Source organism: Oncorhynchus nerka, linkage group LG19 (assembly GCF_034236695.1).
Source record: "Oncorhynchus nerka isolate Pitt River linkage group LG19, Oner_Uvic_2.0, whole genome shotgun sequence".
Classification (NCBI taxonomy): Eukaryota; Metazoa; Chordata; class Actinopteri; order Salmoniformes; family Salmonidae; genus Oncorhynchus; species Oncorhynchus nerka.
In genome coordinates this window covers 3,423,044-3,436,467 of record NC_088414.1, presented here as the reverse complement: position 1 = coordinate 3,436,467, position 13,424 = coordinate 3,423,044, and the positions used below count along the sequence as shown (strand labels likewise).

The 13,424-nt window shown below is 44.7% G+C and overlaps 27 non-coding genes across 27 annotated transcripts; all 27 read left to right on the top strand.

The window, feature by feature from the left end:
- Window positions 1-263: 263 nt before the first annotated feature.
- On the top strand, window positions 264-335 carry trnad-guc (transfer RNA aspartic acid (anticodon GUC)). Its single transcript has one exon. It is a non-coding gene; the product is annotated as a tRNA-Asp (tRNA).
- Window positions 336-456: 121 nt separating this feature from the next.
- trnag-gcc (transfer RNA glycine (anticodon GCC)) lies at window positions 457-527 on the top strand. The gene has a single exon. It is a non-coding gene; the product is annotated as a tRNA-Gly (tRNA).
- Window positions 528-1,065: 538 nt separating this feature from the next.
- Window positions 1,066-1,137, top strand: trnad-guc (transfer RNA aspartic acid (anticodon GUC)). Its single transcript has one exon. It is a non-coding gene; the product is annotated as a tRNA-Asp (tRNA).
- A 118-nt stretch (window positions 1,138-1,255) lies between these two features.
- trnag-gcc (transfer RNA glycine (anticodon GCC)) lies at window positions 1,256-1,326 on the top strand. Its single transcript has one exon. It is a non-coding gene; the product is annotated as a tRNA-Gly (tRNA).
- Window positions 1,327-1,862: 536 nt separating this feature from the next.
- On the top strand, window positions 1,863-1,934 carry trnad-guc (transfer RNA aspartic acid (anticodon GUC)). Its single transcript has one exon. It is a non-coding gene; the product is annotated as a tRNA-Asp (tRNA).
- A 113-nt stretch (window positions 1,935-2,047) lies between these two features.
- Window positions 2,048-2,118, top strand: trnag-gcc (transfer RNA glycine (anticodon GCC)). The gene has a single exon. It is a non-coding gene; the product is annotated as a tRNA-Gly (tRNA).
- Window positions 2,119-2,654: 536 nt separating this feature from the next.
- Window positions 2,655-2,726, top strand: trnad-guc (transfer RNA aspartic acid (anticodon GUC)). Its single transcript has one exon. It is a non-coding gene; the product is annotated as a tRNA-Asp (tRNA).
- A 114-nt stretch (window positions 2,727-2,840) lies between these two features.
- On the top strand, window positions 2,841-2,911 carry trnag-gcc (transfer RNA glycine (anticodon GCC)). The gene has a single exon. It is a non-coding gene; the product is annotated as a tRNA-Gly (tRNA).
- Window positions 2,912-3,449: 538 nt separating this feature from the next.
- On the top strand, window positions 3,450-3,521 carry trnad-guc (transfer RNA aspartic acid (anticodon GUC)). The gene has a single exon. It is a non-coding gene; the product is annotated as a tRNA-Asp (tRNA).
- A 115-nt stretch (window positions 3,522-3,636) lies between these two features.
- On the top strand, window positions 3,637-3,707 carry trnag-gcc (transfer RNA glycine (anticodon GCC)). Its single transcript has one exon. It is a non-coding gene; the product is annotated as a tRNA-Gly (tRNA).
- Window positions 3,708-4,243: 536 nt separating this feature from the next.
- Window positions 4,244-4,315, top strand: trnad-guc (transfer RNA aspartic acid (anticodon GUC)). The gene has a single exon. It is a non-coding gene; the product is annotated as a tRNA-Asp (tRNA).
- A 115-nt stretch (window positions 4,316-4,430) lies between these two features.
- On the top strand, window positions 4,431-4,501 carry trnag-gcc (transfer RNA glycine (anticodon GCC)). The gene has a single exon. It is a non-coding gene; the product is annotated as a tRNA-Gly (tRNA).
- Window positions 4,502-5,220: 719 nt separating this feature from the next.
- On the top strand, window positions 5,221-5,291 carry trnag-gcc (transfer RNA glycine (anticodon GCC)). The gene has a single exon. It is a non-coding gene; the product is annotated as a tRNA-Gly (tRNA).
- A 721-nt stretch (window positions 5,292-6,012) lies between these two features.
- On the top strand, window positions 6,013-6,083 carry trnag-gcc (transfer RNA glycine (anticodon GCC)). Its single transcript has one exon. It is a non-coding gene; the product is annotated as a tRNA-Gly (tRNA).
- Window positions 6,084-6,619: 536 nt separating this feature from the next.
- On the top strand, window positions 6,620-6,691 carry trnad-guc (transfer RNA aspartic acid (anticodon GUC)). Its single transcript has one exon. It is a non-coding gene; the product is annotated as a tRNA-Asp (tRNA).
- A 114-nt stretch (window positions 6,692-6,805) lies between these two features.
- Window positions 6,806-6,876, top strand: trnag-gcc (transfer RNA glycine (anticodon GCC)). The gene has a single exon. It is a non-coding gene; the product is annotated as a tRNA-Gly (tRNA).
- Window positions 6,877-7,596: 720 nt separating this feature from the next.
- Window positions 7,597-7,667, top strand: trnag-gcc (transfer RNA glycine (anticodon GCC)). The gene has a single exon. It is a non-coding gene; the product is annotated as a tRNA-Gly (tRNA).
- A 720-nt stretch (window positions 7,668-8,387) lies between these two features.
- On the top strand, window positions 8,388-8,458 carry trnag-gcc (transfer RNA glycine (anticodon GCC)). The gene has a single exon. It is a non-coding gene; the product is annotated as a tRNA-Gly (tRNA).
- A 535-nt stretch (window positions 8,459-8,993) lies between these two features.
- Window positions 8,994-9,065, top strand: trnad-guc (transfer RNA aspartic acid (anticodon GUC)). The gene has a single exon. It is a non-coding gene; the product is annotated as a tRNA-Asp (tRNA).
- Window positions 9,066-9,179: 114 nt separating this feature from the next.
- On the top strand, window positions 9,180-9,250 carry trnag-gcc (transfer RNA glycine (anticodon GCC)). The gene has a single exon. It is a non-coding gene; the product is annotated as a tRNA-Gly (tRNA).
- A 536-nt stretch (window positions 9,251-9,786) lies between these two features.
- On the top strand, window positions 9,787-9,858 carry trnad-guc (transfer RNA aspartic acid (anticodon GUC)). The gene has a single exon. It is a non-coding gene; the product is annotated as a tRNA-Asp (tRNA).
- Window positions 9,859-9,974: 116 nt separating this feature from the next.
- On the top strand, window positions 9,975-10,045 carry trnag-gcc (transfer RNA glycine (anticodon GCC)). Its single transcript has one exon. It is a non-coding gene; the product is annotated as a tRNA-Gly (tRNA).
- Window positions 10,046-10,766: 721 nt separating this feature from the next.
- Window positions 10,767-10,837, top strand: trnag-gcc (transfer RNA glycine (anticodon GCC)). Its single transcript has one exon. It is a non-coding gene; the product is annotated as a tRNA-Gly (tRNA).
- Window positions 10,838-11,557: 720 nt separating this feature from the next.
- On the top strand, window positions 11,558-11,628 carry trnag-gcc (transfer RNA glycine (anticodon GCC)). Its single transcript has one exon. It is a non-coding gene; the product is annotated as a tRNA-Gly (tRNA).
- Window positions 11,629-12,348: 720 nt separating this feature from the next.
- On the top strand, window positions 12,349-12,419 carry trnag-gcc (transfer RNA glycine (anticodon GCC)). Its single transcript has one exon. It is a non-coding gene; the product is annotated as a tRNA-Gly (tRNA).
- Window positions 12,420-12,954: 535 nt separating this feature from the next.
- On the top strand, window positions 12,955-13,026 carry trnad-guc (transfer RNA aspartic acid (anticodon GUC)). Its single transcript has one exon. It is a non-coding gene; the product is annotated as a tRNA-Asp (tRNA).
- Window positions 13,027-13,141: 115 nt separating this feature from the next.
- trnag-gcc (transfer RNA glycine (anticodon GCC)) lies at window positions 13,142-13,212 on the top strand. The gene has a single exon. It is a non-coding gene; the product is annotated as a tRNA-Gly (tRNA).
- Window positions 13,213-13,424: the final 212 nt, after the last annotated feature.

The following is a 13,424-nucleotide window of genomic DNA, read 5'->3' as shown; positions in this document are numbered from 1 at the left end:
GCATTTGTGACAATGTCCTGGGACATCCCACAAACTCGTCACCTTCTAACTATGACTGTGTGGCCTGTGAGTGGTATAGAGCGAAATCGATTGCATGTACGTGTTCGTGAGAGTCCCAGCTTTCCATAGAGGGGTCACAGTGCTTTCTAGCTCTAACCATTCAGTCTATACAGATGTTTTTGTTAGAAGGGTTAAAGCCCAACACTGCAAACTTATGGTTAGTACCAATACTCCACGTTTTTTCAAAGGTCCAACACACCAGCTCCTCGTTAGTATAGTGGTGAGTATCCCCGCCTGTCACGCGGGAGACCGGGGTTCAATTCCCCGACGGGGAGAAAGGACTGCTTTTTTTTTTTTTTAGGGTGAACAATGTAGCTGAGCCCACAAAACGAAAAAATATGCTTGGAGATCAAGCTTTATGATACGATTTCCCCAGCCTTATCTCAGTATTCCAAGGCATTGGTTGTTCAGTGGTAGAATTCTCGCCTGCCACGCGGGAGGCCCGGGTTCGATTCCCGGCCAATGCAGGATGTTTTGAACATGTAATTTCGAGAAGTATGCAAACCCCTGAGGAATACATCTGTGTTCGATTGCCAGGCCAACAGAAATCTCTGGTCTTGGTCGAAATCTCAACTGACTCTTGATAAATCAGAGTTTGCTTTCACTTTCAGTTTGGACATTTACTCATTCTCAGGAGACTTTGGTGAATCCATTGTAAATGTGATTTACTTTGTGCAAGGCTTTAGTTGTTAAATGGGAAACGAGAAACCAACTAGTCAGTGACAACTGTCTTGAGTTTGGCATTTGTGACAATGTCCTGGGACATCCCACAAACTCGTCACCTTCTAACTATGACTGTGTGGCCTGTGAGTGGTATAGAGCGAAATCGATTGCATGTACGTGTTCGTGAGAGTCCCAGCTTTCCATAGAGGGGGCACACAGTGCTTTCTAGCTCTAACCATTCAGTCTATACAGATGTTTTTGTTAGAAGGGTTAAAGCCCAACACTGCAAACTTATGGTTAGTACCAATACTCCACGTTTTTTCAAAGGTCCAACACACCAGCTCCTCGTTAGTATAGTGGTGAGTATCCCCGCCTGTCACGCGGGAGACCGTGGTTCAATTCCCCGACGGGGAGAAAGGACTGCTTTTTTTTTTTTTAGGGTGAACAATGTAGCTGAGCCCACAAAACGAAAAAATATGCTTGGAGATCAAGCTTTATGATACGATTTCCAGCCTTATCTCAGTATTCCAAGGCATTGGTTGTTCAGTGGTAGAATTCTCGCCTGCCACGCGGGAGGCCCGGGTTCGATTCCCGGCCAATGCAGGATGTTTTGAACATGTAATTTCGAGAAGTATGCAAACCCCTGAGGAATACATCTGTGTTCGATTGCCAGGCCAACAGAAATCTCTGGTCTTGGTCGAAATCTCAACTGACTCTTGATAAATCAGAGTTTGCTTTCACTTTCAGTTTGGACATTTACTCATTCTCAGGAGACTTTGGTGAATCCATTGTAAATGTGATTTACTTTGTGCAAGGCTTTAGTTGTTAAATGGGAAACGAGAAACCAACTAGTCAGTGACAACTGTCTTGAGTTTGGCATTTGTGACAATGTCCTGGGACATCCCACAAACTCGTCACCTTCTAACTATGACTGTGTGGCCTGTGAGTGGTATAGAGCGAAATCGATTGCATGTACGTGTTCGTGAGAGTCCCAGCTTTCCATAGAGGGGTCACAGTGCTTTCTAGCTCTAACCATTCAGTCTATACAGATGTTTTTGTTAGAAGGGTTAAAGCCCAACACTGCAAACTTATGGTTAGTACCAATACTCCACGTTTTTTCAAAGGTCCAACACACCAGCTCCTCGTTAGTATAGTGGTGAGTATCCCCGCCTGTCACGCGGGAGACCGGGGTTCAATTCCCCGACGGGGAGAAAGGACTGCTTTTTTTTAGGGTGAACAATGTAGCTGAGCCCACAAAACGAAAAAATATGCTTGGAGATCAAGCTTTATGATACGATTTCCAGCCTTATCTCAGTATTCCAAGGCATTGGTTGTTCAGTGGTAGAATTCTCGCCTGCCACGCGGGAGGCCCGGGTTCGATTCCCGGCCAATGCAGGATGTTTTGAACATGTAATTTCGAGAAGTATGCAAACCCCTGAGGAATACATCTGTGTTCGATTGCCAGGCCAACAGAAATCTCTGGTCTTGGTCGAAATCTCAACTGACTCTTGATAAATCAGAGTTTGCTTTCACTTTCAGTTTGGACATTTACTCATTCTCAGGAGACTTTGGTGAATCCATTGTAAATGTGATTTACTTTGTGCAAGGCTTTAGTTGTTAAATGGGAAACGAGAAACCAACTAGTCAGTGACAACTGTCTTGAGTTTGGCATTTGTGACAATGTCCTGGGACATCCCACAAACTCGTCACCTTCTAACTATGACTGTGTGGCCTGTGAGTGGTATAGAGCGAAATCGATTGCATGTACGTGTTCGTGAGAGTCCCAGCTTTCCATAGAGGGGTCACAGTGCTTTCTAGCTCTAACCATTCAGTCTATACAGATGTTTTTGTTAGAAGGGTTAAAGCCCAACACTGCAAACTTATGGTTAGTACCAATACTCCACGTTTTTTCAAAGGTCCAACACACCAGCTCCTCGTTAGTATAGTGGTGAGTATCCCCGCCTGTCACGCGGGAGACCGGGGTTCAATTCCCCGACGGGGAGAAAGGACTGCTTTTTTTTTTAGGGTGAACAATGTAGCTGAGCCCACAAAACGAAAAATATGCTTGGAGATCAAGCTTTATGATACGATTTCCAGCCTTATCTCAGTATTCCAAGGCATTGGTTGTTCAGTGGTAGAATTCTCGCCTGCCACGCGGGAGGCCCGGGTTCGATTCCCGGCCAATGCAGGATGTTTTGAACATGTAATTTCGAGAAGTATGCAAACCCCTGAGGAATACATCTGTGTTCGATTGCCAGGCCAACAGAAATCTCTGGTCTTGGTCGAAATCTCAACTGACTCTTGATAAATCAGAGTTTGCTTTCACTTTCAGTTTGGACATTTACTCATTCTCAGGAGACTTTGGTGAATCCATTGTAAATGTGATTTACTTTGTGCAAGGCTTTAGTTGTTAAATGGGAAACGAGAAACCAACTAGTCAGTGACAACTGTCTTGAGTTTGGCATTTGTGACAATGTCCTGGGACATCCCACAAACTCGTCACCTTCTAACTATGACTGTGTGGCCTGTGAGTGGTATAGAGCGAAATCGATTGCATGTACGTGTTCGTGAGAGTCCCAGCTTTCCATAGAGGGGTCACAGTGCAGTTTCTAGCTCTAACCATTCAGTCTATACAGATGTTTTTGTTAGAAGGGTTAAAGCCCAACACTGCAAACTTATGGTTAGTACCAATACTCCACGTTTTTTCAAAGGTCCAACACACCAGCTCCTCGTTAGTATAGTGGTGAGTATCCCCGCCTGTCACGCGGGAGACCGGGGTTCAATTCCCCGACGGGGAGAAAGGACTGCTTTTTTTTTTAGGGTGAACAATGTAGCTGAGCCCACAAAACGAAAAAATATGCTTGGAGATCAAGCTTTATGATACGATTTCCAGCCTTATCTCAGTATTCCAAGGCATTGGTTGTTCAGTGGTAGAATTCTCGCCTGCCACGCGGGAGGCCCGGGTTCGATTCCCGGCCAATGCAGGATGTTTTGAACATGTAATTTCGAGAAGTATGCAAACCCCTGAGGAATACATCTGTGTTCGATTGCCAGGCCAACAGAAATCTCTGGTCTTGGTCGAAATCTCAACTGACTCTTGATAAATCAGAGTTTGCTTTCACTTTCAGTTTGGACATTTACTCATTCTCAGGAGACTTTGGTGAATCCATTGTAAATGTGATTTACTTTGTGCAAGGCTTTAGTTGTTAAATGGGAAACGAGAAACCAACTAGTCAGTGACAACTGTCTTGAGTTTGGCATTTGTGACAATGTCCTGGGACATCCCACAAACTCGTCACCTTCTAACTATGACTGTGTGGCCTGTGAGTGGTATAGAGCGAAATCGATTGCATGTACGTGTTCGTGAGAGTCCCAGCTTTCCATAGAGGGGTCACAGTGCTTTCTAGCTCTAACCATTCAGTCTATACAGATGTTTTTGTTAGAAGGGTTAAAGCCCAACACTGCAAACTTATGGTTAGTACCAATACTCCACGTTTTTTCAAAGGTCCAACACACCAGCTCCTCGTTAGTATAGTGGTGAGTATCCCCGCCTGTCACGCGGGAGACCGGGGTTCAATTCCCCGACGGGGAGAAAGGACTGCTTTTTTTTTTAGGGTGAACAATGTAGCTGAGCCCACAAAACGAAAAAATATGCTTGGAGATCAAGCTTTATGATACGATTTCCAGCCTTATCTCAGTATTCCAAGGCATTGGTTGTTCAGTGGTAGAATTCTCGCCTGCCACGCGGGAGGCCCGGGTTCGATTCCCGGCCAATGCAGGATGTTTTGAACATGTAATTTCGAGAAGTATGCAAACCCCTGAGGAATACATCTGTGTTCGATTGCCAGGCCAACAGAAATCTCTGGTCTTGGTCAAATCTCAACTGACTCTTGATAAATCAGAGTTTGCTTTCACTTTCAGTTTGGACATTTACTCATTCTCAGGAGACTTTGGTGAATCCATTGTAAATGTGATTTACTTTGTGCAAGGCTTTAGTTGTTAAATGGGAAACGAGAAACCAACTAGTCAGTGACAACTGTCTTGAGTTTGGCATTTGTGACAATGTCCTGGGACATCCCACAAACTCGTCACCTTCTAACTATGACTGTGTGGCCTGTGAGTGGTATAGAGCGAAATCGATTGCATGTACGTGTTCGTGAGAGTCCCAGCTTTCCATAGAGGGGTCACAGTGCTTTCTAGCTCTAACCATTCAGTCTATACAGATGTTTTTGTTAGAAGGGTTAAAGCCCAACACTGCAAACTTATGGTTAGTACCAATACTCCACGTTTTTTCAAAGGTCCAACACACCAGCTCCTCGTTAGTATAGTGGTGAGTATCCCCGCCTGTCACGCGGGAGACCGGGTTCAATTCCCCGACGGGGAGAAAGGACTGCTTTTTTTTAGGGTGAACAATGTAGCTGAGCCCACAAAACGAAAAAATATGCTTGGAGATCAAGCTTTATGATACGATTTCCAGCCTTATCTCAGTATTCCAAGGCATTGGTTGTTCAGTGGTAGAATTCTCGCCTGCCACGCGGGAGGCCCGGGTTCGATTCCCGGCCAATGCAGGATGTTTTGAACATGTAATTTCGAGAAGTATGCAAACCCCTGAGGAATACATCTGTGTTCGATTGCCAGGCCAACAGAAATCTCTGGTCTTGGTCGAAATCTCAACTGACTCTTGATAAATCAGAGTTTGCTTTCACTTTCAGTTTGGACATTTACTCATTCTCAGGAGACTTTGGTGAATCCATTGTAAATGTGATTTACTTTGTGCAAGGCTTTAGTTGTTAAATGGGAAACGAGAAACCAACTAGTCAGTGACAACTGTCTTGAGTTTGGCATTTGTGACAATGTCCTGGGACATCCCACAAACTCGTCACCTTCTAACTATGACTGTGTGGCCTGTGAGTGGTATAGAGCGAAATCGATTGCATGTACGTGTTCGTGAGAGTCCCAGCTTTCCATAGAGGGGTCACAGTGTTTCTAGCTCTAACCATTCAGTCTATACAGATGTTTTTGTTAGAAGGGTTAAAGCCCAACACTGCAAACTTATGGTTAGTACCAATACTCCACGTTTTTTCAAAGGTCCAACACACCAGCTCCTCGTTAGTATAGTGGTGAGTATCCCCGCCTGTCACGCGGGAGACCGGGTTCAATTCCCCGACGGGGAGAAAGGACTGCTTTTTTTTTTAGGGTGAACAATGTAGCTGAGCCCACAAAACGAAAAAATATGCTTGGAGATCAAGCTTTATGATACGATTTCCAGCCTTATCTCAGTATTCCAAGGCATTGGTTGTTCAGTGGTAGAATTCTCGCCTGCCACGCGGGAGGCCCGGGTTCGATTCCCGGCCAATGCAGGATGTTTTGAACATGTAATTTCGAGAAGTATGCAAACCCCTGAGGAATACATCTGTGTTCGATTGCCAGGCCAACAGAAATCTCTGGTCTTGGTCGAAATCTCAACTGACTCTTGATAAATCAGAGTTTGCTTTCACTTTCAGTTTGGACATTTACTCATTCTCAGGAGACTTTGGTGAATCCATTGTAAATGTGATTTACTTTGTGCAAGGCTTTAGTTGTTAAATGGGAAACGAGAAACCAACTAGTCAGTGACAACTGTCTTGAGTTTGGCATTTGTGACAATGTCCTGGGACATCCCACAAACTCGTCACCTTCTAACTATGACTGTGTGGCCTGTGAGTGGTATAGAGCGAAATCGATTGCATGTACGTGTTCGTGAGAGTCCCAGCTTTCCATAGAGGGGTCACAGTGCTTTCTAGCTCTAACCATTCAGTCTATACAGATGTTTTTGTTAGAAGGGTTAAAGCCCAACACTGCAAACTTATGGTTAGTACCAATACTCCACGTTTTTTCAAAGGTCCAACACACCAGCTCCTCGTTAGTATAGTGGTGAGTATCCCCGCCTGTCACGCGGGAGACCGGGGTTCAATTCCCCGACGGGGAGAAAGGACTGCTTTTTTTTTAGGGTGAACAATGTAGCTGAGCCCACAAAACGAAAAAATATGCTTGGAGATCAAGCTTTATGATACGATTTCCAGCCTTATCTCAGTATTCCAAGGCATTGGTTGTTCAGTGGTAGAATTCTCGCCTGCCACGCGGGAGGCCCGGGTTCGATTCCCGGCCAATGCAGGATGTTTTGAACATGTAATTTCGAGAAGTATGCAAACCCCTGAGGAATACATCTGTGTTCGATTGCCAGGCCAACAGAAATCTCTGGTCTTGGTCGAAATCTCAACTGACTCTTGATAAATCAGAGTTTGCTTTCACTTTCAGTTTGGACATTTACTCATTCTCAGGAGACTTTGGTGAATCCATTGTAAATGTGATTTACTTTGTGCAAGGCTTTAGTTGTTAAATGGGAAACGAGAAACCAACTAGTCAGTGACAACTGTCTTGAGTTTGGCATTTGTGACAATGTCCTGGGACATCCCACAAACTCGTCACCTTCTAACTATGACTGTGTGGCCTGTGAGTGGTATAGAGCGAAATCGATTGCATGTACGTGTTCGTGAGAGTCCCAGCTTTCCATAGAGGGGTCACAGTGTTTCTAGCTCTAACCATTCAGTCTATACAGATGTTTTTGTTAGAAGGGTTAAAGCCCAACACTGCAAACTTATGGTTAGTACCAATACTCCACGTTTTTTCAAAGGTCCAACACACCAGCTCCTCGTTAGTATAGTGGTGAGTATCCCCGCCTGTCACGCGGGAGACCGGGTTCAATTCCCCGACGGGGAGAAAGGACTGCTTTTTTTTTTAGGGTGAACAATGTAGCTGAGCCCACAAAACGAAAAATATGCTTGGAGATCAAGCTTTATGATACGATTTCCAGCCTTATCTCAGTATTCCAAGGCATTGGTTGTTCAGTGGTAGAATTCTCGCCTGCCACGCGGGAGGCCCGGGTTCGATTCCCGGCCAATGCAGGATGTTTTGAACATGTAATTTCGAGAAGTATGCAAACCCCTGAGGAATACATCTGTGTTCGATTGCCAGGCCAACAGAAATCTCTGGTCTTGGTCGAAATCTCAACTGACTCTTGATAAATCAGAGTTTGCTTTCACTTTCAGTTTGGACATTTACTCATTCTCAGGAGACTTTGGTGAATCCATTGTAAATGTGATTTACTTTGTGCAAGGCTTTAGTTGTTAAATGGGAAACGAGAAACCAACTAGTCAGTGACAACTGTCTTGAGTTTGGCATTTGTGACAATGTCCTGGGACATCCCACAAACTCGTCACCTTCTAACTATGACTGTGTGGCCTGTGAGTGGTATAGAGCGAAATCGATTGCATGTACGTGTTCGTGAGAGTCCCAGCTTTCCATAGAGGGGTCACAGTGTTTCTAGCTCTAACCATTCAGTCTATACAGATGTTTTTGTTAGAAGGGTTAAAGCCCAACACTGCAAACTTATGGTTAGTACCAATACTCCACGTTTTTTCAAAGGTCCAACACACCAGCTCCTCGTTAGTATAGTGGTGAGTATCCCCGCCTGTCACGCGGGAGACCGGGTTCAATTCCCCGACGGGGAGAAAGGACTGCTTTTTTTTTAGGGTGAACAATGTAGCTGAGCCCACAAAACGAAAAAATATGCTTGGAGATCAAGCTTTATGATACGATTTCCAGCCTTATCTCAGTATTCCAAGGCATTGGTTGTTCAGTGGTAGAATTCTCGCCTGCCACGCGGGAGGCCCGGGTTCGATTCCCGGCCAATGCAGGATGTTTTGAACATGTAATTTCGAGAAGTATGCAAACCCCTGAGGAATACATCTGTGTTCGATTGCCAGGCCAACAGAAATCTCTGGTCTTGGTCGAAATCTCAACTGACTCTTGATAAATCAGAGTTTGCTTTCACTTTCAGTTTGGACATTTACTCATTCTCAGGAGACTTTGGTGAATCCATTGTAAATGTGATTTACTTTGTGCAAGGCTTTAGTTGTTAAATGGGAAACGAGAAACCAACTAGTCAGTGACAACTGTCTTGAGTTTGGCATTTGTGACAATGTCCTGGGACATCCCACAAACTCGTCACCTTCTAACTATGACTGTGTGGCCTGTGAGTGGTATAGAGCGAAATCGATTGCATGTACGTGTTCGTGAGAGTCCCAGCTTTCCATAGAGGGGTCACAGTGTTTCTAGCTCTAACCATTCAGTCTATACAGATGTTTTTGTTAGAAGGGTTAAAGCCCAACACTGCAAACTTATGGTTAGTACCAATACTCCACGTTTTTTCAAAGGTCCAACACACCAGCTCCTCGTTAGTATAGTGGTGAGTATCCCCGCCTGTCACGCGGGAGACCGGGGTTCAATTCCCCGACGGGGAGAAAGGACTGCTTTTTTTTTTAGGGTGAACAATGTAGCTGAGCCCACAAAACGAAAAATATGCTTGGAGATCAAGCTTTATGATACGATTTCCAGCCTTATCTCAGTATTCCAAGGCATTGGTTGTTCAGTGGTAGAATTCTCGCCTGCCACGCGGGAGGCCCGGGTTCGATTCCCGGCCAATGCAGGATGTTTTGAACATGTAATTTCGAGAAGTATGCAAACCCCTGAGGAATACATCTGTGTTCGATTGCCAGGCCAACAGAAATCTCTGGTCTTGGTCGAAATCTCAACTGACTCTTGATAAATCAGAGTTTGCTTTCACTTTCAGTTTGGACATTTACTCATTCTCAGGAGACTTTGGTGAATCCATTGTAAATGTGATTTACTTTGTGCAAGGCTTTAGTTGTTAAATGGGAAACGAGAAACCAACTAGTCAGTGACAACTGTCTTGAGTTTGGCATTTGTGACAATGTCCTGGGACATCCCACAAACTCGTCACCTTCTAACTATGACTGTGTGGCCTGTGAGTGGTATAGAGCGAAATCGATTGCATGTACGTGTTCGTGAGAGTCCCAGCTTTCCATAGAGGGGTCACAGTGCTTTCTAGCTCTAACCATTCAGTCTATACAGATGTTTTTGTTAGAAGGGTTAAAGCCCAACACTGCAAACTTATGGTTAGTACCAATACTCCACGTTTTTTCAAAGGTCCAACACACCAGCTCCTCGTTAGTATAGTGGTGAGTATCCCCGCCTGTCACGCGGGAGACCGGGGTTCAATTCCCCGACGGGGAGAAAGGACTGCTTTTTTTTTTTAGGGTGAACAATGTAGCTGAGCCCACAAAACGAAAAAATATGCTTGGAGATCAAGCTTTATGATACGATTTCCAGCCTTATCTCAGTATTCCAAGGCATTGGTTGTTCAGTGGTAGAATTCTCGCCTGCCACGCGGGAGGCCCGGGTTCGATTCCCGGCCAATGCAGGATGTTTTGAACATGTAATTTCGAGAAGTATGCAAACCCCTGAGGAATACATCTGTGTTCGATTGCCAGGCCAACAGAAATCTCTGGTCTTGGTCGAAATCTCAACTGACTCTTGATAAATCAGAGTTTGCTTTCACTTTCAGTTTGGACATTTACTCATTCTCAGGAGACTTTGGTGAATCCATTGTAAATGTGATTTACTTTGTGCAAGGCTTTAGTTGTTAAATGGGAAACGAGAAACCAACTAGTCAGTGACAACTGTCTTGAGTTTGGCATTTGTGACAATGTCCTGGGACATCCCACAAACTCGTCACCTTCTAACTATGACTGTGTGGCCTGTGAGTGGTATAGAGCGAAATCGATTGCATGTACGTGTTCGTGAGAGTCCCAGCTTTCCATAGAGGGGTCACAGTGTTTCTAGCTCTAACCATTCAGTCTATACAGATGTTTTTGTTAGAAGGGTTAAAGCCCAACACTGCAAACTTATGGTTAGTACCAATACTCCACGTTTTTTCAAAGGTCCAACACACCAGCTCCTCGTTAGTATAGTGTGGTGAGTATCCCCGCCTGTCACGCGGAGACCGGGTTCAATTCCCCGACGGGGAGAAAGGACTGCTTTTTTTTTAGGGTGAACAATGTAGCTGAGCCCACAAAACGAAAAAATATGCTTGGAGATCAAGCTTTATGATACGATTTCCAGCCTTATCTCAGTATTCCAAGGCATTGGTTGTTCAGTGGTAGAATTCTCGCCTGCCACGCGGGAGGCCCGGGTTCGATTCCCGGCCAATGCAGGATGTTTTGAACATGTAATTTCGAGAAGTATGCAAACCCCTGAGGAATACATCTGTGTTCGATTGCCAGGCCAACAGAAATCTCTGGTCTTGGTCGAAATCTCAACTGACTCTTGATAAATCAGAGTTTGCTTTCACTTTCAGTTTGGACATTTACTCATTCTCAGGAGACTTTGGTGAATCCATTGTAAATGTGATTTACTTTGTGCAAGGCTTTAGTTGTTAAATGGGAAACGAGAAACCAACTAGTCAGTGACAACTGTCTTGAGTTTGGCATTTGTGACAATGTCCTGGGACATCCCACAAACTCGTCACCTTCTAACTATGACTGTGTGGCCTGTGAGTGGTATAGAGCGAAATCGATTGCATGTACGTGTTCGTGAGAGTCCCAGCTTTCCATAGAGGGGTCACAGTGCTTTCTAGCTCTAACCATTCAGTCTATACAGATGTTTTTGTTAGAAGGGTTAAAGCCCAACACTGCAAACTTATGGTTAGTACCAATACTCCACGTTTTTTCAAAGGTCCAACACACCAGCTCCTCGTTAGTATAGTGGTGAGTATCCCCGCCTGTCACGCGGGAGACCGGGGTTCAATTCCCGACGGGGAGAAAGGACTGCTTTTTTTTAGGGTGAACAATGTAGCTGAGCCCACAAAACGAAAAAATATGCTTGGAGATCAAGCTTTATGATACGATTTCCAGCCTTATCTCAGTATTCCAAGGCATTGGTTGTTCAGTGGTAGAATTCTCGCCTGCCACGCGGGAGGCCCGGGTTCGATTCCCGGCCAATGCAGGATGTTTTGAACATGTAATTTCGAGAAGTATGCAAACCCCTGAGGAATACATCTGTGTTCGATTGCCAGGCCAACAGAAATCTCTGGTCTTGGTCGAAATCTCAACTGACTCTTGATAAATCAGAGTTTGCTTTCACTTTCAGTTTGGACATTTACTCATTCTCAGGAGACTTTGGTGAATCCATTGTAAATGTGATTTACTTTGTGCAAGGCTTTAGTTGTTAAATGGGAAACGAGAAACCAACTAGTCAGTGACAACTGTCTTGAGTTTGGCATTTGTGACAATGTCCTGGGACATCCCACAAACTCGTCACCTTCTAACTATGACTGTGTGGCCTGTGAGTGGTATAGAGCGAAATCGATTGCATGTACGTGTTCGTGAGAGTCCCAGCTTTCCATAGAGGGGTCACAGTGTTTCTAGCTCTAACCATTCAGTCTATACAGATGTTTTTGTTAGAAGGGTTAAAGCCCAACACTGCAAACTTATGGTTAGTACCAATACTCCACGTTTTTTCAAAGGTCCAACACACCAGCTCCTCGTTAGTATAGTGGTGAGTATCCCCGCCTGTCACGCGGGAGACCGGGGTTCAATTCCCGACGGGGAGAAAGGACTGCTTTTTTTTTAGGGTGAACAATGTAGCTGAGCCCACAAAACGAAAAAATATGCTTGGAGATCAAGCTTTATGATACGATTTCCAGCCTTATCTCAGTATTCCAAGGCATTGGTTGTTCAGTGGTAGAATTCTCGCCTGCCACGCGGGAGGCCCGGGTTCGATTCCCGGCCAATGCAGGATGTTTTGAACATGTAATTTCGAGAAGTATGCAAACCCCTGAGGAATACATCTGTGTTCGATTGCCAGGCCAACAGAAATCTCTGGTCTTGGTCGAAATCTCAACTGACTCTTGATAAATCAGAGTTTGCTTTCACTTTCAGTTTGGACATTTACTCATTCTCAGGAGACTTTGGTGAATCCATTGTAAATGTGATTTACTTTGTGCAAGGCTTTAGTTGTTAAATGGGAAACGAGAAACCAACTAGTCAGTGACAACTGTCTTGAGTTTGGCATTTGTGACAATGTCCTGGGACATCCCACAAACTCGTCACCTTCTAACTATGACTGTGTGGCCTGTGAGTGGTATAGAGCGAAATCGATTGCATGTACGTGTTCGTGAGAGTCCCAGCTTTCCATAGAGGGGTCACAGTGTTTCTAGCTCTAACCATTCAGTCTATACAGATGTTTTTGTTAGAAGGGTTAAAGCCCAACACTGCAAACTTATGGTTAGTACCAATACTCCACGTTTTTTCAAAGGTCCAACACACCAGCTCCTCGTTAGTATAGTGGTGAGTATCCCCGCCTGTCACGCGGGAGACCGGGGTTCAATTCCCCGACGGGGAGAAAGGACTGCTTTTTTTTTTAGGGTGAACAATGTAGCTGAGCCCACAAAACGAAAAAATATGCTTGGAGATCAAGCTTTATGATACGATTTCCAGCCTTATCTCAGTATTCCAAGGCATTGGTTGTTCAGTGGTAGAATTCTCGCCTGCCACGCGGGAGGCCCGGGTTCGATTCCCGGCCAATGCAGGATGTTTTGAACATGTAATTTCGAGAAGTATGCAAACCCCTGAGGAATACATCTGTGTTCGATTGCCAGGCCAACAGAAATCTCTGGTCTTGGTCGAAATCTCAACTGACTCTTGATAAATCAGAGTTTGCTTTCACTTTCAGTTTGGACATTTACTCATTCTCAGGAGACTTTGGTGAATCCATTGTAAATGTGATTTACTTTGTGCAAG